We start from the raw sequence: 24,310 nt of genomic DNA, 5'->3' as shown, positions 1-24,310 counted from the left end.
ATTACTGAGTGTGTGGAAGAGTCAGCCTTGGGACACTTTGATTCTCATTTTTAAATTACATGACATATTGATGTTGTATTCCTCCCACACTGAAATGAAGAGGAAGCTAGATAATAAAGTAGATGTGGGACCAACCATACAATTCTATTACAAAACTAAAGTCATCAAATTAACTTCAGGTATTATTTCTAGAGTTTTTTAATATTCTCGTCATTCATTTATTTCAAAGTTTTTTATGTAGTTAAACCAATTGAAGTTTGTAGTGTCTCAGAGTACAGTATAGGATCAGAGTATTATGGAGTGATTATATTTCATAATTTCTTAACTGTACATTTTTAAAACATTTGACAAGATTACTGATCTACTTCAGTTATTTTAGTGTCAAGATAATTTTTTATATTGGAGTATAGTTGATTAAAATGTATATTACTTCAAACATATTTTGTAGCTGCTTGGAAGCTAGCCAATTAAAACCCCTCAATGGGAATTCAAGACTTTCAGCTATGTGATTCAATCCCACTTTTCCAGTTTCCCTTAATAATAAATGTGGACATTTACCTTTGTATCTCACCATTTCTGATACAGTAGATAGTAAATAACACATTCAGATAATGGTCAATGCTGTAAAGTCAATAGCAGGGTTTTGGAGATTGAGAATGGGGAATGGGTAGAGGTGGGAATGTAGATTGGTCAAGGAAGGTCTCTGAGGAGAGACCACCGCAGAAGAGAAATTGAACCTTGAGAGGGAGCCAATCTGCAAGACCTAGAAAAGCATTCCTGTCACAGAAAGCAACAATGTGCTTCCCTGAGGGGAAGCACGTGGCTGGATCACACTGTTACACACTGTGGGTCATATGACAGTAGATCCAGTCAAGAGATAGGCAGGGACCAGATCACAGGTAGAGTGAGCTTTATTGGTCTGTGCCAGATTGTTTGGATTTGATTCTAACAAGCAAGGAATGACATAACGTGACTTCCACTTTAAAATATCACTGGCCTATTCTTTGGAGAATGTTACGGGAGGCAAGAGGAGGGCAGGAGTTAGGAAGCTAAGTCACACTGTCCTAAGCTGTTAGACAGGAAATAATGTCAGGAGCTCTTGAAGAACGTATGGCAGTTTGTCCACAAATGTCTCTAGAATTTCGTGCTCTCTAAACCTTCTGTCTATACTACCTCCTGCTTGTAGCAAAAGCTGCCAGCTCCCTACTGTGATTGTCCCAGCCTGAACCTGTGCCCTGAACTCCAGGCTAGGAGATCCAATTCCCTAATAGATATTTTCAGAATGTCCTAGTCATTATGAGTATATATATGAATATTTAAACTATTATCTTCACTGTAAACCTGTTCCCCACTCTTGCGTCTCTTATTCATCCATTGGCCAGATAGAAAATCTGTTTCACTCTGGAGTCTTCTGTCCCTTGTTCCCACCTCCTCCACCAGATCACTATCTACACATGGCTGCTCTTTTACTGTCTCTTGAACCAGTTCTTTCCCCTCCATGTCTAGAGTTACTGCTATAGTTTAGGCACTTAGCATTTCTTGACTGAATTATTGCAGCTTCTTCCTGCTTGTTATCCAGTGTCTGGTCCTCATTCCAGGCTACATTATAGCTACACTTGGATAGAACTTTCAGAATTCAAGACTTATCCCAGCCTTACATTCCAGTTTAGAACCTTCAATTGCTCTCCATTGCTTATGAAATACCATTTAAGCCCCTTAACATACAAAGCTTCCAAGATCCAAGTCACATGAATCTTTTCCCCACAGGGACCAGGTTCTTTCTTACCTACCCGATCTCCCAGACTCACTGTTCGTCATATCTCCAGGAAGCTCTGTCTCAGTGTCATAAACAGAACAGTTCATAGCTGATTCTGTGATCAGACAAGAATTCATAACTTCCTTTCATGTGGCAGTTATCACGTCACTGTAATTATATGTTTGCCTGTCAATACTTTCATCTTTGTTTCTCTGGCACTTAGAACAGAGCACAGTTGTTCAGTCACTCAGTCAGGTCCAACTCGTTGCAATCCTATGGACTGCAGCACACCAGGCTTCCCTGTCCTTCACTATCTCCTGGAGTTTGCTCAAACTCATGTCCATTGAGTCAGTGATGCCATCCAACCATCTCATCTTCTGTCTTCTCTTTCTCTTCCCGCCTTCAATCTTTCCCAGCATCAGGGACTTTCCCAATGAGTCGGCTGTTTACATCAGATGGCCAAAGTATTGAATCTTCAGCTTCAGCATCAGTCCTTCCAATAAATATTCAGGGTTGATTTCCTCTAGAATTTACTGGCAGTCCTTGCAGTCCTTGCAGTCCAAGGGACTCTCTAAAGTCTTCTCCAACATCACAGTTCAAAAGTTCTTTGGCGTTCAGCCTTCTTTATGGTCCAACTCTCACATCCGTACATGACTACTGGAAAAACCACAGCTTTAACTATATGGACCTTTGTCTGCAAAATGATGTCTCTCCACTGTCTGGCTTGGTCATCGTTTTTCATCCAAGGAGCAAGCATCTTTTAATTTGATGGCTGCAGTCACTATCTGCAGTGATTTTGGAGCCCAAGAAAATAAAGTCTGTCCCTGTTTTCATTGTTTCCCCATGTATTTTCCATGAAGTGATGGGACTGGATGCCATGATCTTAGTTTTTTGAATGTTGAATTTTAAGCCAACTTTTTCACTCTCCTCTTTCACCTTCATCGAGAGGCTCTGTAGTTCCTCCTTGCTTTCTGCCATTAGCATGGTGTCGTCTGCATATGTGAGGTTATTGATATTTCTCCAGCAATCTTGATTCCAGCTTGAGCTTCATCCAGCCCGGCATTTAGCATAATGTATTCTGCATAGAAGTTAAATAAGCAGGGTTACAATATCCAGCCTTGTCATAATTCTTTCCCAATTTTGAACCAGTCAGTTGTTCCATGTAAGGTTCTAATTGTTGCTTCTTGACCTGCATACAATTTTCTCAGAAGTAGGTAAGGTGGTCTGGTTTTCCTATCTCTTTAAGAATTTTCCACACAGTCAAAGGCTTTAGCATAGTCGATGAAGCAGAAGTAGATGTTTTTCTGGAATTCCCTTGTTTTTTCTATGATCCGAACAAAAATTATTTGTTGAATGAATAGTGACTCTAACAGTCATCCATCCCTTTAAATCATTTCACTTGCTTGGACTAGGGAATTTTATGGCCTAACTAGTTAAAGTATTACCCCTATTTATAGCACAAAAATAAATCAAGACATTTTGAGGTAAGGCCTAAGAGTGGTTCTGTGAATCTTCTAGCAGTAGTGGATGGTCTTTATGGTGATTATTTTTCTTACTGCTCCAAAGTTTTCTCCACTTCCAAATAGAGCCTGAGTTCCAGATGATACACGTTGGCTAAAGTTTAACAATCAAGTGAGGGCATTAGCAAAAGTACAGTCACTAAGCATTTTTAGATCAATGTTTCAAAATAGCAATGATGTCTAGAAACACTATTTATACCAATAAACAGATATACCTTTTAAAAACATTCTCTCTGTGGATATATTCCTATTATTGCATTTGAACTGAGCATATGTCTAGAGTCTATGAAGAACAGGAAATAGAATGTCGAGTTTAGGCATCAGAAAATCTGGATTAAATTAACCTTTAGATGTGGGAAATATCAACTCACCTCTCTTTTTTCCCACTGAAATGGGTGTTTGGATAGCATTATATGTGAGATCCATGTGGTTATAAGCAAAGAAAAAGGGTTAATAAAATGTACTCCCTCCTCTCCACCCCACAGGTTAAGAAGATCAAATCATTTACAGAGTGAAAGTACACTCTGATCTGCCAAGGGCCACGACTGTAAGATAAGATAATTGATACTGAGTCAACAACCTGTGACCCCCTAGGACTATTTAGAGGTGTAGAGCTAGGTGAGGTTGGGCTGGTTTTGTACTCTTCCTCCTTCTTCACCTGTATCTACTTTGCTCCCTAATGGGTCTGCCCTTCCTGCAGGTATTGTCCTACCTTCTCAGGCACCTTAAGTGAGGATTCTGCTGTGGGTGGTTAACAGTGTAAGGTATGAAGAGCCCAACCCCCCACCTGTTATTTGCACTTTAAGGAAGCCTTTTACAGACTCCAAAGACCCAATCATTATGGATGACAAGTTGCAGATTAATAAAACTGAGCAAGGTGTTCCTTATTTCTAAGCACAGCAGGGATGTGTGTGGGGGGTGGGGGGAAAGATGGATGAATAGAGGAAAACAAAATGTCATCCTTTCTTTTTTTAGTGTCCTCCACGTCCCTCCTGGGTATCAAGGACCAGACAGTGGAATCTGAGCTGTCGCATTCTTTGAAAACAATTAAGTGTAGTTTCCCCACACACATCTTATCCAGAGCTGGATAATTTCCTTCAAGAGGATTCTTGTATTGAAAAGTCATTAGCTATAATGAAATCATAAAAATTAGGCATAGAAAAACAAGGGTTGCTCTGGGTTTTTTGTTTTGTTCTCTTTGCTTTTTAAGGTGTGAGCTACTCGGGAGATGTACCAAAGAGAAACTCAGAACTATATTTGGTTAAAATTAGGGAATGTAATACAAGTTTGTATTCATTTTTATTTACTTAGTAAGTATATTCTTACTATGTTCTTTAATAGATGGATGACATTGAATATTGAATATCTATTAGTATAAATGTAATACTCATTCCTTGGCGAATTTATTTTATTAGCACCTAACAGGAATGAGGATGGATTAAATTCTGCCCCTGCATGAATAATCATTAGAGGTCTTAGAAATGATCAAGAGATTGGTACAACATTGTAGCTCAACTATACTTCAATTAAAAAAAAAACTTTTTTATGTAATCTAGTACCCTATCCCATTCATCCCAGGTAGATTTTCCAAAATATCTCTAATGAACACACACTGGTTCTAAGCATACATACAATCTCACCTAATAAGAAACCCTTACTTCTAGTCTCATCATAGTCATATTCTGATGTCTTAACACATACCTGTATGAATACAGATTTTTGAATCAGGTAGCAAACTGATAGTGTTATACTACTGAGCTCACAGTATGAGTCAAACTATATTAAAATAGAATTTGTGTTTATTCAAGGAGGCTAAAATTTGCCTTTAGTTATTTTATTTTTATTATTTTAAAGTTGTATTGGGCTTCCCTGGTGCTCAGTGGTAAAGAATCTGTCTGCGAATGCAGAAGACATGGGTTGATCCCTGGTCAGGGAAGATCCCACATGCCATAGAGCAACTAAGCCTGTGCACCCCAACTACTGAGCCTGTGCTGTAGAGCCCAAGAGCCTCAACTACTGAAGCCCTCATGTTCTAGAGCCCGTCCTCCGCAACAAGAGAAGCCACCACAATGAGAAGCTCATGCATCATGAGAGAGTAGCTCCTGCTTGCCACAACTAGAGAAAAGAGCCCATGCAGCAATGAAGACCCAGCACAGATGTGAATAAATAAATAAATAATAATAAATGTTTAAAAGTTGTATTCATGTACTACTATGTAATATTATACGTTATTAAAATTCACAAAATAAAAATCATACACATATATAAAGATGAATAAGTTCTTATTATTGTTTACATTCTCCAAGGAATCTTCTTGAATGTCACTTGGAGGAAATGTACCCCACTTTGGAGATAAGTTCTCCAAGCTAGTGTTTTCAAATTTTTATGCATATATAAATTGCTTGAAGATCTTATTTAAATGTAGATTTTGATTCAGTAGGACTGGGATGAGGTTTGAGAGTCCATTTATCTAGCTACCAAGTGATGCTGATACTACTGGCCTGGGGACCACACTTTAAGTAGTGAAGATTCATGCAATAACTTTTCTATTACTGACCTAAATCTCAATACAAATTGAAGTTTTAACAGTCAGTGCAATGTGTAGATGGTGCAGAGAAACTGAAGATTATCAGCCAGTAGTTATTTTAAATGGTACATATTAAAATGTAAATTAAATGCATGAACCAGATTGAATCCATATGTAAAGTATCTAAGGTAGACAACTATTTATTAAATACGTTAAACTCCTTAGACACATTCTCAAATATAGTAGCCATAGAATGTTAAATACAAAGTAATCCTCTCTATTTATCACAGCAGATCTCCATAGAACATACAAGAAATTTTTTTCTAAAGTTATTATATGGCCTATAAATAAGACTTCCTTTTAATTTTTTTTCTGTAATTTCAAATTTTTCATTAGTTCACACTGACAGACGCTTTTCAGTCTTTCTTGGTCAGGTTTCTTCATGAAAACTGTTAGAGGTGTCTGTAAACCAAGATGATTTTTATAAAGAAAACAGTCAAGTGCAATCTTTGATAAAATGAATCTGATTATCACTTTATATACCTGATGACCATATGAAACTTCTCAGGGATCTGCATCATAGATGTCGTAAATGTTCCCCATTCATTTTCTGTCATGTAAATTCAAAAAGATGGCAACATTCAGTGAAGATTTCAGCTCCCCAGTGCCAATTTGATGAAGCCCAAGTTTTGAAAGTGTCAATGCACTTGTACCTAAACATAAAACCAATTCTGTAATTAGCAACCAAGCTTGTGTACCAGAGGAACAAAGTGATAAAGGACCACTTCCAACCTCTAGAATCATCAGGATATCTGATAAACTCTCCAAGTTTGGTTTTGTTGAATCAGTTTACTTAATTTAAGCCAAACTCCACTGTCCACATACCCAAGTGCCAGGCTCATCACTGGGGATTCAGAGATGAACAGACAAGTCTTTAGCATCTAAGAACTAAGTTAAGTGGATTGATATGAACCTACAAACTATTCATGCTAAAGTGTGCCTATAGAGGTATGTACAACATGTTCCTAGGAGTTGTACACAGCCAGACAGGCAAGGTGATATTGCATTTTAGAGAATAGGAGCACTCTTGGAGGAGGAAATGGCCACCCACTCCAGTATTCTTGCCTGGATTATCCCATGGACAGAGAAACCTGGCAGGTTACAGTCCAGAGGGTTGCAAAGAGTTGGACACAACTGAGCACGCATGCCCAGGAGTATTCTGGCAGGGCAGAGAGAAAGGATGTTCTCCAAGGATGTCACAGCATTTATACCAAGGATTTTAAACTCTATAGACTCATGAAATGAAACTCATGAAATGCATCATTATTTTTTAATTTCACTTCTTCTATGTCTATTTGCCATTTGTATATACATCATCCTGGGAAATATGTCTAAGTCCTTTGTCCCTTTTAAAATCTGATTAACTGATTTTTTGTGATTAAGTTGTAGAAATTCTTTATATATTCTGGATATTAACCTCTTTTAAGATATATGATTTGGAAATATTTTCTCCCATTCCAAAGCATTATGTCATTTGATGAGCAGAAGTTTTTAGTTAGATGTAGTCCCATTTGTCCATTTTTGCTTTTGTGGACTGTGCTTTTAGCATCATATCCAAGAAATCATTGCTACATCCAGTATCATGAAGTTTTTCTCTTATGTTTTCTTCTAATTCTATAAGTTTGGGGTCTCACATTTGGGTTTTTAATTCATTGAATTAATTTTTGTATATTGTGTAAGATAAAGGTCCAACTTCATTTTTTTTGCATGTAGATATCCAGGTTCCCCAGCACAATTTGTTGAAGAGACTGTCCTCTTCTCATTGAGAAAAGCTTACCCTTTTAACCACTATCTGTATACAGACATTGTTGTTGTTTAGTCGCTCAGTTGTGACATTTGTGGCCCCATAGACTGTAACCTGCCAATCTCCTTTGTCCACGGGATTTCCTGGCAAGAATACTGGAGTGGGTTGCCATTTCCTTTTTCAGGGGTTGATCGTCCTGACCCAGGGATTGATCTGCATCTTCTGCATTGGCAGGTGGATTCTTTACTGCTGAGTCACCAGGGAAGTCCATATACAGGCATACCTTGTTCTATTGCTCTTTGCTTTATTGAGCTTCACAGATACTGCATATTTTTTTTGTTTTACAAATTGAAGGTTTATAGAAATCCTGCATTGTCAGATGATAATTAGCATTTTTTATCAATAAAGTTTTAAAAATTAATCCATGTACATTGTTTTTTAAGACATAATGTTATTGCATATGGTGGACTACAGTATATGTAAACATCATTTTTATATGCACTGGAAAACAAAAAACTTTGTGTGACTCACTTTATTATAATATTTGCCTTATTGCAGTGGTCTGGAACTGAATTTACAATATCTCTGTAGTAAGTATAAACATATATGTACATATATGTGATTTATTATAAGAAGTTGACCCACTGGATTAAGGCTCAAAAGTCCCAAGATTGTCAGGGTGACTAGGCAAGCTGGAGAGCCAGGGGACCAATGGTTTAGTCCCAGTCCAAATTCGAAGGCCTGAGAACCAGAAGAGTTGATGGTGTAGTTTCAGTCTAAAGTCCAGCCAGTTTGGGACTCAGAAAGAGCCAGTGTTTCAGTCTGAGACCAGAAGCAAGAAAAAGCAAATGTTCCAGTTCAAAAGCAACCTGGGAAGAATTCTCTCTTAATCAGGGGAATGTCAGCCTTTTTGTTTTTAATGTTCTACCAATCTGAGCATCCCATAGCCCAGTCAAGTTTATGTCTAAAATTAACCATCACACACTGCAACAATTCTGGGAATTGGTGATGGACAGGGAAGCCTGGTGTGCTGCAGACCATAGGGTCGCCAAGAGTTGGACACGACTGAGCGACTGAACTGAACTGAATTGAACTGCCACTTACTAGTTGAGTGGCCCTGGGCAGATTGCTTTATCTTCCTGTGCATCAAGGCCCTTATCTGTAAACTGGGAATAATTATAGAATATGTGCTGTGCTGTGCTTAGTTGCTCAGTTGTGTCCGACTCTTTGTGACCCCAGGGACTGTAGCCCACCAGGCTTCTCTGTCCATGGGGATTCTCCAGGCAAGAATACTGGAGTGGGTTGCATGCCCTCCTCCAATTATAGTATCTACCTTATAGATTTTCTGCAAGGATTATACAAAATCGTGCATGCAAAGCCCTTAGCAAAACACATAATAATTGTTATTACTGTTAACTTTTAAGTTACTGCATAGGATTCCATGGTTTGGACAGATTAGAATTGATTTAACTGATTTTCTACTATTAAATTTCAGTTCTTTCTAGTTTTTTTGTTTCTAGTATTTTTTATTATTGAAAACTGCTTTCAAGAATATCTGTGTAAAATTGTAAGTAAGTCAGAGTTTTGGCTAGTTTGTTACATTCTTTGTGTTCCTAGATCTTGTATTGAAATTATTTTCCAAAATGGAAATGACTTTATTGTTACATCCATTTATCAAAGTAATGTGTTAATTTGGTTCACACAAGACAAAATCATAAAGCATAATGTGAAGGAAGTCCTTGAAATCTGATCCCCTAAAGATAACCATACAAATTGGTGAGTACATTTCTACAATTTTTTTCTGCATGTATATTTACGTATAAGGTTAAGCAGTGGGACAGTGCTGACAAGGTTTGTTCACCTCTCATTATAATGTGGATATCTTTCCATATTAGTCTGCTTCATATTTTCATTGGTAGCATCAAATTCCATTATATGAATTGCCATAACATATTTAAGTAATCCTCAATTCATGGACACTTGAGTTATTGGAGTTTTTGTTGTTATAAAGATGTTGTTGGATGTGGGGATGTTTCAGGGTACTGGAATTATTCTTTGTCCTGTCTGTAGTGTTGCTCACCAAAAAAAAAAATCTGTGTGTGTATTAAAAAACCCTCAGAACTGCACACCATAAAAAGATAAGAAAATTTTCTGTATGTAACATTTTTAATAAACTAAATACTGAAATTAAAAGAAAAAAAAGAATATCTGTGTAGGTATATCTTTGAGTATATCCATAATTATTTCATTAAAATTAATCTTTGTAAGTGATATCACTCAGTTAAGCAGATAACCAAAGCTTTCAATAAATACATACCCATAACCTTTGCCCCTTGACTTTGCAACACCTTGTTCTTGGGTGATTATATTTCTCAGCTTCATGGATACTGAGCTTGACTGTGTGACCTGCTTTGGCCAATGGAATGTGAGCAGATATAACATCCAACCAAAGCTTAAATGCACTTGGGTGGACTGACTTGCTGCCTTAGATATTCTACCTTTTTATAGTTTTACCATGAGAATATCATTCCCTGGATATCTGCTAGTTGCAGAATGAAGGATACGTGGATAAATCCTGAACTCAATTCACAGCCCAAATCGAGTCACCCTAGTTGACCCTCAGATGTAGGGGTGAAAAAATATTTGTTGTGTAAGTCACTAAGATATTATGGTTATCTGTTAAAACATTGTTGCAGCAATAACTGATTTAAGTACAGAGAGATGAGATCATCAGATTTATTGGTCATACTCCAGTGATCTCATCTGCCTAGGGTCATCCCAGAGTACCAAGTCTGTTATCTTTCTTCCTCCAGACCCCTCCCTACCAAATCACTGAACCTACATATAAGCTCACTCCTCTTTTTTTGGGTTACTGCCAGAATCAAAAGCTTCCAAAATCTATCGGAGAAAATGTTCATAATGAGGAGTTATGGAAACTTCTTAGCTTCACCTTGAGAATCCCTTAATAGGGTTCCTGGAGTCTAAAATCTTCATTAGCTTTTCCCAAAATGTGTTTCAAAGAACATTCATCCTTTGAAATGCTCACAAAATCCACAAAAATGGATTCAGTTTTGGCCACTTAAGTGATCACTTAAATGTTTGAAATGCTTTTGGGGTGGGGGGAGAATGTATTTTTTTGAAGATGTCTTTTATGACTTTCTTGAATGTTCATAATGCACACAAGAATATGAAATTGTTTGCGAAAACTTGCAGTAAAGAAACATGAAAAGACTCTGCATGTCCCAATCTTAGTTTACACTAGCCCTTTTATTCTAGCAATATCTCAATATCTCTTATTATGTGAGAAGCTAGTATTCTACAGAATCCATTTTGTGAAAACTTAAGTCAGAAGGTAGACTCCCTAATTAAGAAATTTCAGGACTTATACAGACCAACTAGAATAAATATTTTAGGCATCTATAGCACCTATCATATACCATGTCGCATTATGTATGTGCATCAGTTAGTATACAGGCCAACCTACTGTTTTCAGAGACTCCAAATTACAGTGACTTCAGTAAGACAGGAGTTTATTTCTTTCACCTAGGTGTCCAGAGGTTAGTAGTCTAGGTTGATAGTTGATAAGGTAGTTCTGCCTCCTCTGGGTCATCTAGGATCCCAGGTTGGCAGTTGCCTCTGTGACCGTCAACATTGATTTCTAATCCCTGTCACTTCTCAGCCTAAAGGAAGAAAGGAGTCTAGAGGGGGAGCTTCCACTTTCAGAAACAATCAATACTGGTTATGTTACTTCTGACATATCATTGGCCCAATCCTGGTCACATATCCAATGCCTAGCTCCTAGGGAAATATACCTCCAGCTAAGTGGCCACATGTCCTACTAGAGGATCAAATAATTCTATTCCTAAAAGGAATAAGGGGACAACAGACACTGGGGGTCAATTAGTGGTACCTGCCACTGCGTTTAGCTTACTTGCTTGAAACCTCTGGACTCTCCCTTCCAGGTAACAAAATGGAAGTAGTCACATAAATGAGTTAGGAAATGCCGTATTTCCTCCACAGATCTATAGTTGCTGCTTCCGTCAGAATGACAAACATCATCTTTAAGTCACCATTGTGTCCTACCTCCTTAAAACATCTGACGCACATACAATTCCTAGCTTAAAATACAGCTTGAAACTGCTCATTTTTTGATATTCAGACTCACAAGTAATCAAAGAAATGTAAGCACCTGAGGGCAAAGGGAGTCTCTTACTATTGTTGTCAGAACAATGTCAAACACTATAGGTGCTTGGAAAATAAATGTTTCACGGATGAATGAGATGCCAGCTCTAAAAATGGAATGGGATGCCATCATCTCCTTTAAAGTAAAGGTTTAAAGTAAAGGTGGTGCTTAATGCTGGTGTAGATGCAGCCAAGCAGATAGTTCCACATAGAGCAGGTGGAAGTATGAATTAGTATAACCTTTTCAGAGGGCAATTCATCAAAATACAGGTACAAAAAGGAACAAATTTTTGTTGGTCACATGGGCAAAAGTATAAACATTTGTTAATATATTATCTTCATGAAGGTATCAAGAAGCATGTTCTTTGACATATTACTGGTGGGAGTCTATTTGTAGTAACCACTGTGGAGACATTTTGGGAATGCCTAGTACAGTAAAAATGCATATATTCTGACTCAATACTTTCTCCTCTAGAGATTTGTCTTACAGATACATTTGCACAATTGTGATGTTCATATATATATAAGGGTACTCAATACAGACTTGTTTGTAGCAGCAAAAGATTAGAAAAAGCTTAGATGTCCTTCACTGGGAGGGGAGCAATTATATGCACTGTAGCTATTTAAAAATATATTGTTAAAATTGTGAAAGTCAAAATACACAAGAGTATTTTTATCACCATAAATTGATGGGCCCTTTAAAAAAGTGGCAGAGGAAGATACCCACACTCATATTTGTGTACACACACACACACACACACACACATATATTTAACTCAGTTAATCCAACTCTTTATGACCCTATGGACTGTAGTCTGCCAGGCTCCTCTGTCCATGGGATTCTCCAGCACTGCAGGCAGATTCTTTATTGCTAAGCCACTGAGGAAGCAATATATATAGAGAGAGAGACAGAGAGAGAGAATCTGAGGAAGAAGAAACATGCTTGAAGGTCAGAGATGGAAGGATAACTTGTTAACTTTTATATTCTTAAAGTGTTTTTTTTTTTTTTTTATCATTTATCACTTTTTCAACAGAAGTAAAAAAAACTTTGAGGAGTTCCCGGGTGGCCTAGTGGTTAGGAGTCCAGGCTTTTACTGCCATGACCAAGTCCAATCCCTGGTTTGGGAACTGGGATCCTGCAAGCCAGGCAACATGACCAAAAAGTCACAATTTATATTTTTTGACGCTGTAATTCTCTTTCTAGTACTATATCCCAGTGAAATAATTTGAAATACAAATAAAAATTTATGCCCACTATGCATTTCAAAAACTTAGAAATAACCCAAACATCAAATATTATGGGAACAGTAGTGAAAGCTATTTTTTGTTAACATTTTCAATAATACTAGAAACTGATATAATGAAAAAGCACACAAACGGAAAGCTTAATAAAAAGATTATAAGTACACATGATAGAACATTATCAGTTGCTGACCCTGGGGAGTAGCACTACAGATGCATATTATTCTATTTCTCTATATTTGTGTATTTAGTACCAGTCAGAGCTCTTCTGAATGTAAGTGACAGAAACCAAAATCAAACTAGTTTAATTAAAAGGATATTTATTGGCTTACTGAATCAGTTACTACAACTGACTGGAACCAGGGACTCTTTCTAAAGCTGTCTGTATACTGGGATTAATGTCACCTATGGTAGATCTGCCTTCTCCACAAGCCTTAGGACTCTGTAATCAGAAGCTCCTGGATTCACATTTCCTAGTTTTTCCACTACAGAAGCGAAGAATGTTCCCTCATTCTCTGGGGTCTGTGACAGATCCAGCTAAAATAATCCCAGCAAAAAATTTGGGCCCATTTTAGATCACATATCCAATCCCAGTGGCCAGGGTGGTGGTGTAGTGAGAGAGGGTAGTGCACAGGAAGGCAGGTTTATGGAAGAAGACAGCACCAACCAGGAGGTAGTTCAGTTCAGTTCAGTAAGGTCGCTCAGTCGTGTCCGACTCTTTGCGACCCCATGAACCGCAGCATGCCAGGCCTCCCTGTCTATCACCAATTTCCAGAGTTTACCCAAAACCAGGAGGTAACAGGATCTATTCTGCTTGAGTTTGGGGTGAGTCAGTGCAATCTGCATTCCCCATGCTGTAACAGAATTGTTTTTTAATGAAAAGACAGCAGCACCCACTACGGTCAGATGGTTAGTGTGATAAGGAGTGTGCAATGTACCAGGAAAAGAGGAGAGCTGCTGGGCCATCAAAATAGCAACTGTCCATTGCACCGTATTTTCAACGAGTGTGTTTACTTGGATAATCAGGAAAAAAGTTTTCAAGTGAGAAAAGAACACCATTTCCTTTCCTCTCTCTTGCCCTGGGGTTTAGTGGTGCCTTTGGAATATTTCCTTATCTGCCTTCTGGTCACTTGGAAAAAGTTATCTTCACCTTCTAATTAGAACTTGAAATCAAACTTGCTCTCCCTTAAATGGCCTGGTAAAATAATTTTCTGAAGCCCAGAACCTGGTTCTTTGTTTTTTCCCCACATGTCACCTTCCAGGCAACAGAAACATATCTTACGTCTGAGTCCTATCCTATAGTTCGAATTTTGAGGTGAGGCTCAAGTCCAAAGGTCCTGGTTTCTGCATCTCTCTCCCACTGCTGGACTGGCCAAGTCTGAGTTTATTGACCTTCACAGCACAATACAAAATATACTTGTTTGCTTTGGTCTGTTCGGATGGGCAAGGAGTCCTGTCTGAGTTTGCCTTCCACTGTTTGGTTTGCCAATTCTTTTGTGTATTTTAGTCATTTTCTGTATACATTACTAGACACTTTCCTAATGGCTCATTATCTCAATGCTTTAAAAAAAATTATATAATGTGTTCTGATGACTTAATTCATTCTTTTTATAAAGTTACAAGACTAGGCATCAACCCATAATTGGAATACACTTGTTACAAATTTATTTCTAAATCTAGAAGAAGCAATGATTATCATACTAGATATAGGATAAAAATTGGGCTTCCCTGGTGGCTCAGATGGTAAAGAATCTGCCTGCAATGTGAGAGACCTGGGTCTGATCCTTGGGTCAGGGAGATCCCCTGGAAAAGGGAATGGCTACCCACTCCAGTATTCTTGCCTGGAGAATTCCATGGACAGAGTAATTCCCCACAGTCCATAGGGTAACAAAAAGTTGGACATGACTGAGCAACTAATACTTTCACTGTTTTCAGTATAAAAATTACATTTAATTATAAAAAGTTGAAGATGAAACCCATCCCTTCTTTTTATTTTTAATTGCGGTAAAATACACAGAATATGAAATTTACTCTTGCAACCTTTTTTCAGTTCAGTAGTGTTAAGTACATTCACATTGTTGTGCAACCAGTCTCCAGAATTACTTTCATCTTGCAAAACTGAAACTCTATACCCATTAAACAAAAACTTCCCATTCCTCCCTCCTTTTAACTCCTGGCAACCACCCTTTTATTTTCTGACTTATGAATTTGACTATTCTAGGTACTTCATATAAATAGAATCATACAATATTTTTTCTTTTGTGACTGGCTTATTTCACTTAGAAAAATATCCTTAAATTTCATCCACGTTGTAGCATGTGTCAGAATTCCATTTTTTAAGGCTAATATTCCATATACATACACACACACACACACACACACACACACACACACGACATTTTGTTTATCCATTCATACATCAAGGAACATGAGTTTTATCTTCCATTTTTTTTGTAATCATAAATAATGCTGCTATGAAAATAAGTATACAAATATCTCTCTGAGGCTGTTTTAATTCTTTTGGGAATATATTCAGAAGTGTAATACTGGTCACATGGTAATACTATTTCTAATTTTTTGAGGAACTGCTATACTGTTTCTTGGGCTTCTCTGGTGGCTCAGACAGCAAAGAATCCACCTGCAATTCGAGGGACCTGGATTTGATCCCTGGATTGGGCAGATCCCTTGGAGGAGGGCATGGCAACCCACTCCAGCATTCTTGCCTGGAGAATCCTCATGGTGGGCTACAGTCCATGGGGTTGCGAAGAGTTGGACATGACTTGTGACTAAGCACAGCATACTCTTTCTCATAGTGACCGCACCATTTCACATCCCTACCGACAGTGTACACGTGCTCTAGTTTCTTCACATCCTGGCCAATATGTGCTATTTTTTGGGTTTTGGTAGTGGTCATCGTAACAGGTATGAGATGAGAATCTCATCTGTTCTTAGCCACTCATTTTGTGTATGAGGAACTGAGACCCAGTCATTTTAAGTAGATTGTCCTAGGAAGTGCAAATCATATGAGGGAACAAAGTGCGGTGGTTAAAATATTAGACTCTGGATCTAGATCCCCACTTTTTAATCCTGGCTCTGCCACTGACTGGCTGTGTAACCTTGGGCACGTGACTTAACTTCTCTGTGTCAGTTTCCTTATCTGTATAATTTAAGGGTACCTACTTCATAGAGTTGTTGTTAGAAGGACCAAATGAGATAATACAGGTAAAGTGCAGCTTGAAAATGGCCACCGTTTTTTGACATTCTTGCTGTTGGAAGATGGGATCTAATTTCCCTCCCCTTGAATCTACACTGGCCAGAGGCACTCAGTTGTCAGTAATAAAATGCAAGTGGAGTAATGCTGCTTGACCTCCCAGTCTGAGTCAGACAAAGACTTTCAACTTGTGCCTTGGTCTCCAGGCACTCTCTCTGCGGGAAGCCATTTGCCATATAAGCATGACTCTCCTGCTAGAGAAACCATATGGAGAGACCCTGAAACTACGCAGAGAGAGGGGTTTGTTTCATAGAACTCAGCTTTCCCGCCATCCTGACAAGCTGCCAGACATTTGAATGAACCTCTGTGGTACCCTCCAGACCAAACCAGCTGTCAGCTAAACAAAAATAAGTGACCTCAGTCAATAACACATTAAGCCGAAGGACTGCCAGCCAAGTTTTGCCCAAACGCTATTTTTACATAATTAGTTTTGGCATTAAATGACACAGCAATTGATCACTGGGCCACTAGAATGTAAGCTCTCGCAGGGCAGGTATTTTTGCCTTCATTGTTATTTCCCCAGGACTTAGAGCAATGCTTGGCATATAATAGGTGTTCAATAAAGATTTGCTCAGTGAATGGATGAAAATTAAACTCTTGTTTTTATTAGTGGTAGATGATTATCAGAACCAGTCTGATGATAAGAACTCTCTGTATCACTCCATGCTGGCCTAAAAGATACTGACCATTTCATTTCTCTTGAGATTTTTAGGGCCTTATAATAAAACTTTTGATATACTCTCAAAAAGTTAGTGGTAAGGTATACTCTAACTTGCAAAGGTTGGAGAACATCAAAAGAGACTGTATGGTGTTTCTTTTTCTTAACTTTTATTATTTAAATTTTTTTCCTTCTATGAAGTTATTTTTTATCAGAGTATAATTGCTTTATAATGTTGTATTAGATTTTGCTGTACTATGAAGTGAATCAGCCATGAAGTGAAGTGAAGTGAAGTTGCTCAGTCGTGTCCGACTCTTTGCGACCCCATGGGCTGTAGCTTGCCAGCCTTCTCTGTCCATGGAATTCTCCAGGCAAGAGCCATATGCATACATATATCCCCTCCCTCTTGTACTTTCTTCCCACCCTACCCCTATCCCACCCCCCTAGGTCATCACCCAGAACTGAGCGGAACTTCCTGTGCTTTATAGCAGGTTCCCACTAATTATCTATTTTACATATGGTAGTGTATATATTTCAATTCTAATCTCCCAGTTCATCCCACCCTCCTTCAAAACTACAATGTTGTTGTTTTAATCGCTAAATTATGCCCAGTTCTTTGCGACCCCATAGACTATAGCCTGCCAGTCCTCTGTCCACGGGACTTCCAGGCAAGAACACTGAAGTGGATTGCCAGTTCCTTCCCCAGGGGATCTTCCCAACCCAAAATGGAACGAACCTGCGTCTCCTGCATTGCAGACAGATTCTTTACTGTTGAGCCACCAGGGAAGCCCCAAAATAATAATACCAGACAATTAAAACCTGTAGCTCATTAAATACCAACAACCCTGTAAAGTGTATATCATTTTCTTCCTTCCTACGCATTAAGACACTAGGGCTAGAAGAGTTTAGGTACTTTGTCCAACCAAAGATGAGAAGTGGAGCTTCAGGATTTGAACCTAGATCTGCCTCTTCCTTGAAGAACACTTTTCAGTCTAGAAAACTATTCCTAAAGAATATCAGCACATAACAGTGCGTAAAGAGGGCCTGTTGCTTTAAAAGTTGGGAATAGCCCATTCAAATCCCAGCTGCTGGCCAGTTATGAGGTTTTCTTCAACTCACTTGTCTCATTTTCCTCAACCAGAAAATGAGAAAAGTGATCCCTGTCCTGCCTACCTTACAGTGATGTGGGTGATTCTGACAACCCAAACACTTCTTGCAAACATGCTCCTATAGAAAGACCTTCCCACGGCAACAAAGATAGGAAAAAGATGGGCAAAGGTTTTTGAGATCCCACATAAATGAACATTTTTGACAAAATATTGGGAATTAGTGATTCCGAAGTTGAAAAAAATCTTCAGCAAAGTTCATTGAGTTCAAAAGAAATGAGTGTTAAGACAATTAAGATCTTTTGAGATAAAGGATATATTCATCTAAAGTGAAATTTTTATTCAAAATATAATTGTCACTGGTTCTATCACTAGTCCAGGAACTAAGACCCCACATGCCATGGAGCAACTAAGCCTGTGTGCCACAACTATTGAAGCCCATATGCTCCAGATCCCTTGCTCTGCAACAAGAGAAGCCACTGCAGTGAGAAGCCAGTGCACCACAACTGGAGAGTAGCCCCCCTCATCGCAACTAGAGAATGTGCAGCAATGAAGACCCAGTGCAGCCAAAACTAAACAAAGAAATAAATAAAATAATAAAATAAAATTCTAAAAATATAATTGTCAATGTAGTCAGGCTTCGGGTACCAGCTGAGATGCTTTACCCTCACAGACTCAACCATTTGTTTCTAAAGTACATCCTTTTTGCTGAGGTGAAAATGTTAGGAGGAAATCCAGCCTCACCAACGTGCCACAGCAAGACCCTCCAGCCCTTCCTCGTGCTGTTGCTGAACCAGGCTACCTGATCAGACTTCCTTTGCCGTAGGGTAAATTCCATTTGGAGTCTCATGTTGCTCTCTTCCACTGATTGGCCCCCATTAATATATCTTGGTCCTCCAATATGTTCTATGAATGTTGAGCCACAGAAGAGAAACCGTTGGTTATTGGGAATTTCTGTAAATTAACTCATTTCACCCCCACCTTCCCTCTATAGCATTCAATTCTGAAAACCAAGGGCTCCTTGGTCTGAGTAGCCTTTGTCAAGCCACAAAAGATTCTGTTACACACTTTCTGTAGGGCCTAGGGGGTCTACTTGACAAATATTTGCATAACTATTTTCAGCTTCTCAAGTGACACTTGAAAACAAAACAAACAAACAAAAAAATCAAGTAGAATCTGCACCAAGGGGGTCTTACTGTTTTTAAATAGAGACAATGTTGAAATGTGATTTATTTGGCTGAAGTTCTGTCTAAACTGCAACCTTACCACACCAACACACAGTCAGGCATACATGTGGATGCATGTGCACGCGCGCGCACACACACACACACACACACACACACACACACACAGCTAGGTTTAGTCCCCCTAACTCAAATCCCTATATGTTTCTATGACCTATGATTACATACACACTGATAGTTCTTAACTTTAACTTGTGAAGAGTCTAATACAGATATGAATATGTTAAAAATCTGAATTTGACTATTACAACTGTAGAACTCAATTCAACAAACCATATTTAAAGTTATATAAAAGTATCAAATTTACCAAGAGAGTTTCTGAGATTTAAACTGGTTTAAAAGCAGTAATTTGTAAACTCATCTTTCTGAATTTATGTCTTTTCAACTTTCCACCGTTTAAAACTCCATCAACGCTCCATTTGTTTAGAATATCTAGAATCACAGTTTCTAAAACATAGCATACAGGTTATGGGCTCTGGATCTGTGGTCAGTAGACCTGGGATTCAACCAAACCTGTGACTTGGTGAAGGCAGATCCTTCTTGAGTCACTTAGTATCTGCGTCATAAGATCGTTGTGAAAATTAATGAGAAAAATAAAATGACATTGTCAAGCCTCCAGCAAGTACTTGAAAACATCAGCTATTGCACTGTCATCAAAAAGTCTACAGATTCACTCTGGAGAGGGTATGGAGAAAAGGGAATCCTCCTACCCTGTTCGTGGGAAGGTAAATTGGTGCAGCCACTGTGGAAAGCAGTATGGAGATTTATTGCGTGTATTTACTTACATGTGAAGTCGCTTCAGTCATGTCCAACTCTTTGTGACCCTATGGATTGTAGACTGCCAGGCACCTCTATCCATGGGATTCTCCAGCGAGAATACTGGAGTGGGTGGCCACGCCCTCCTCCAGGGGATCCCTGCCCTCCAAGCCAGGGATCAAAGCTGTGTCTCCCGGGTCTCTTGCACTGGCAGGCGGGTTCTTTACTGCTAGTGCCACCTGGGAAGTCCATGGAGGTTTCTTAAAAAACTAAAAGTAGAGCCACCATGTGATCCACTAGGCCCACTCCTGAACATATATCCCTAACATATCTCTAATTAGGGTTAGAGAAAACCGTAATTCAAAGAGACATGCACCTCAATGTTCATAGCAGCACTGTTTATGATAGCCAAAACATGGAAACAACACAAGTGCACATCAACAGACAATTCATTTAAGAAGATGTGGTGTGTATATATGTGTGTGTATATATATATATATGTATATGTATATGCAATGGAATATTACTTAGCCATAAAAAAGAATGAAATATTGTCACTTGCAGCAACATGGATGGACCTAGAGAATATCATACTAAGTGAAGTAAGTCAGAGAAAAACAAATATTACATTATCACTTGTATGTGGAATCTAGAAAATAATACAGTTGAATTTATTTACGAAACAGACTTAAAACATAGAATACAAACTTATGGTTAACCAAAGGGGAAAGGGAGTGGGGGAGAGATAAATCAGGAGTACTAGAGACAAACTACTATACATAAAATAAATAAACAACAAAGATTTACTGTACAGTATATCAGTTCAGTTCAGTCGCTCAGTCATGTCCAACTCTTTGTGACCCCATGGACTGCAGCATGCCAGGCTTCCCTGTTCAGCACCAAATCCCAGAACTTGCTCAAACTCATGTCCATCGAGTCGTTGATGCCATCCAACCATCTCATCCTCTGTCGTCCCCTTCTCCTCCCACCTTCAGTCTTTCCCAGCATCAGGGTCTTTTCCAATGAGTCAGTTCTTCACATCAGGTGGCCAAAGTATTGGAGTTTCTGCTTCAGCATCAGTCTTTCCAATGAATATTCAGGACTGATCTCCTTTGGGATGGACCGGTTTGATCTCCTTGCACTCCAAGGGACTCTAAAAAGTCTTCTCCAACACCATAGTTCAAAAGCATCAATTCTTTGGTGCTCAGCTTTCTTTATAGTCAAACTTTCACATTCACACATGACTACTAGAAAAACCATAGCTTTGACTAGATGGATCTTTGTTGGCAAAGTAACGTCTCTGCTTTTTAATATGCTGTCTAGCTTGGTCATAACTTTTCTTCCAAGGAGCAAGCATCTTTTAATTTCGTGGCTGAACTGGAGCCAAAAGAAATAGTCTGTCACTGTCTCCATTGTTTCCCCATCTATTTGCCATGAAGTGATGGGACCAGATGCTATGATCTTAGTTTTCTGAATGTTTTCTTAATGTTTTAAGCCAACTTTTTCACTTTCATCAAGAGGCTCTTTAGCTCTTCTTCACTTTCTGCCATAAGGGTGGTGTCATCTGCATATCTGAGGTTATTGATATTTCTCCCGGCAATCTTGATTCCAGCTTGTGCTTCATCCAGCCTGGCATTTCACATGATGTACTCTGCATATAAGTTAAATAAGCAGGGTGACAATATACAGCCTTGACGTACTCCTTTCCCAATTTGGAACCAGTCTGCTGTTCCATGTCCAGTTCTAACTGTTGCTTCCTGACCTGCATACAGATTTCTCAGGAGGCAGGTCAGGTGGTCTGGTATTCCCATCTCTTTCACTATTTTCCACATTTTGTTGTGATCCACACAGTCAAAGGTTTTAGCATAGTCAATAAAGCAGAAATAGATGTTTTTCTGGAACTCTCTTGCTTTTTTGATGATCCAGCGGATATTGGCAATTTGATCTCTGGTTCTTCTGTCTTTTCTAAATCCAGCCTGAACATCTGGACGTTCATGGTTCACGTACTGTAGAATGGCTTGGAGAATTTTGAGCATTACTTTGCTTGCGTGAGAGATGAGGGCAATTGTGCAGTAGTCTGAACATTCTTTGGCATTGTCTTTCTTTGGACTGGAATATAAACTGACCTTTTCCAGTCCTGTGGCCACTGCTGAGTTTTCCCAATTTGCTGGCATATTGAGTACGGCACTTTCACAGCATCATCTTTGGGGATTTGAAATAGCTCAACTGGAATTCCATCACCTTCACTAGCTTTGTTCGTAGTGATGTTTCTTAAGGCCCACTTGACTTTACATTCCAGGATGTCTGTCTCTAGGTGAGTGATCACACCATCGTGGTTATCTGGGTCATGAAGATCTTTTTTGTATAGTTCTTCTGTATATTCTTGCCACCTCTTCTTAATATCTTCTGCATTTCTGTCCTTTATTGTGCCCATCTTTGCAAGAAACATTCCCTTGGTATCTCTAATTTTCTTGAAGAGATCTCTAGTCTTTCCCATTCTACTGTTTTCTGCTATTTCTTTGCATATGGGACTATAAAAATATTTTGTAATAACCTATACGGGAAAATAATATAAAATGAAAAAATATATATAGCTGAATTACTTTGCTGTACTTCTAAAACTGACACAATATTTTAAATCAACTATACTCCAATTAAAAAAAAATGTTACAAAAAAAACCCCTCATCAGCCATTGTAATTAGTATAATTTTTGTCAAATTTAATGCTAAGATATTTGAGTTTCACAAACTATACTTACTGCAAAATACTAAGACACTTCAGTTTCACAAACTATACTTACTGCTTACTGTTCCCATCAGTGACATTGCCTTCATTTCTATGACCATAGCAAGTTATTTACATTGTCCTTTACAACAGTAGGTACTTTTCATCTTTCTTAGACATGCTCAAGGTTGTAAAATGCACAAAGCAAAATGTAATTCAATTGGAAAGACTGAGTCTCTTGTTAGTGTCAAGATATTTAAACATTTAGCTCAAATATTGATTCTTTTGCATTACAATCAATTTAAGATGTTAACAATTGCTAATCTAATTGCTAGTGATGCTACTACAATTAACAGACGAACACAAATCATGGGTATCAAGTACACATTAAAGTCAAATAACAAGTAATTTTTTTCCTTAATTCTTTGAGGCTATTGATCAAACCCAATGTAATTTCTCTTTCCAAATAGAATTCTGGCTCTTATGAAAGAATGAAGAAGTAAAAACATCCCCTGTAAAGGGCTATCTCACCTCCTTCCATGTCAATGGAAAGGAGGAAATGAAAATTAAACATTATAGCCAAAGCACAGATGGGAAACTGGATAAGCTGATCACCATCTATTTTGATTACCACATTTGTTAGGGCTAAATGCTTGATCTATGTTTGAGAATGGTAGTTACTCTGCTAAAAAGAAAGGAAGTGATCAACATTGTGATGTAGCTGAGATTTATCTGGATCAAATCTATGTTTTGGGATATACTGAAAATCTTGGTCTATATAAAAGTTTCCAATTTCCCAGAACTTTCTTCCCTGTCAGTACCCAGAAAAGTCTTTGAAATGGATCGGAACTCTACAAATGAAAGGAGGAGTGCAAATGGAGTGAATAAGGTCCCAAACACTTTGTATGATTCCACAAGTCTTAACCATAGTCACATTTTCCTTCCATGATTACTCTATGCTCATTTCAAGGGAAAGATATTTAGTGAATCAGAAACTGGAAGTTGGTCTCCATTGGAGTCTATGACATATTTGCTATGATGTTTGTGATTTACAGAGCCTCTTCCTCTCCACTCCTAATTGATGAGAACTGGACCAAGGTTAAGTTGATGGAAATACTTAAGCATTCTCTGTAGTTTTCCCCACAAAGATCAACACAAGAACCAGGAATGGTGTTGTTTATGTTCGGCTAACTTACTATCTCATGCTGCTCCTCATTTCTAACATCCATGATTCATTCACAGTATTTCATCAAATGCACTCAAAAGTGGGGTTAATCACACTTGCCTATAATAGTGAATGATTATTGCTTTTGTCTTAATCTTCAGATAAAAGCATTTGAATCTCCTCTGAATACACCGCCTCTACTCAATCCATGGGGTTACAAGTGCAGACGTTCTCATCCCCAACTCCAAAGATGGGCACATAAGCCCAGGACTGATGGAACCAGAGCATGGAATCCTGTCATCCTGGATCTTTGGTCCCCTGCCACATCCTTCTGTGCAGCAAAGGATTTTGCCC

The sequence above is a fragment of the Giraffa tippelskirchi genome, chromosome 7 (assembly GCF_054371585.1).
Source record: "Giraffa tippelskirchi isolate mGirTip1 chromosome 7, T2T-mGirTip1v1.2.pri, whole genome shotgun sequence".
NCBI lineage: Eukaryota > Metazoa > Chordata > Mammalia > Artiodactyla > Giraffidae > Giraffa > Giraffa tippelskirchi.
This window is presented reverse-complemented; position numbering follows the sequence as displayed.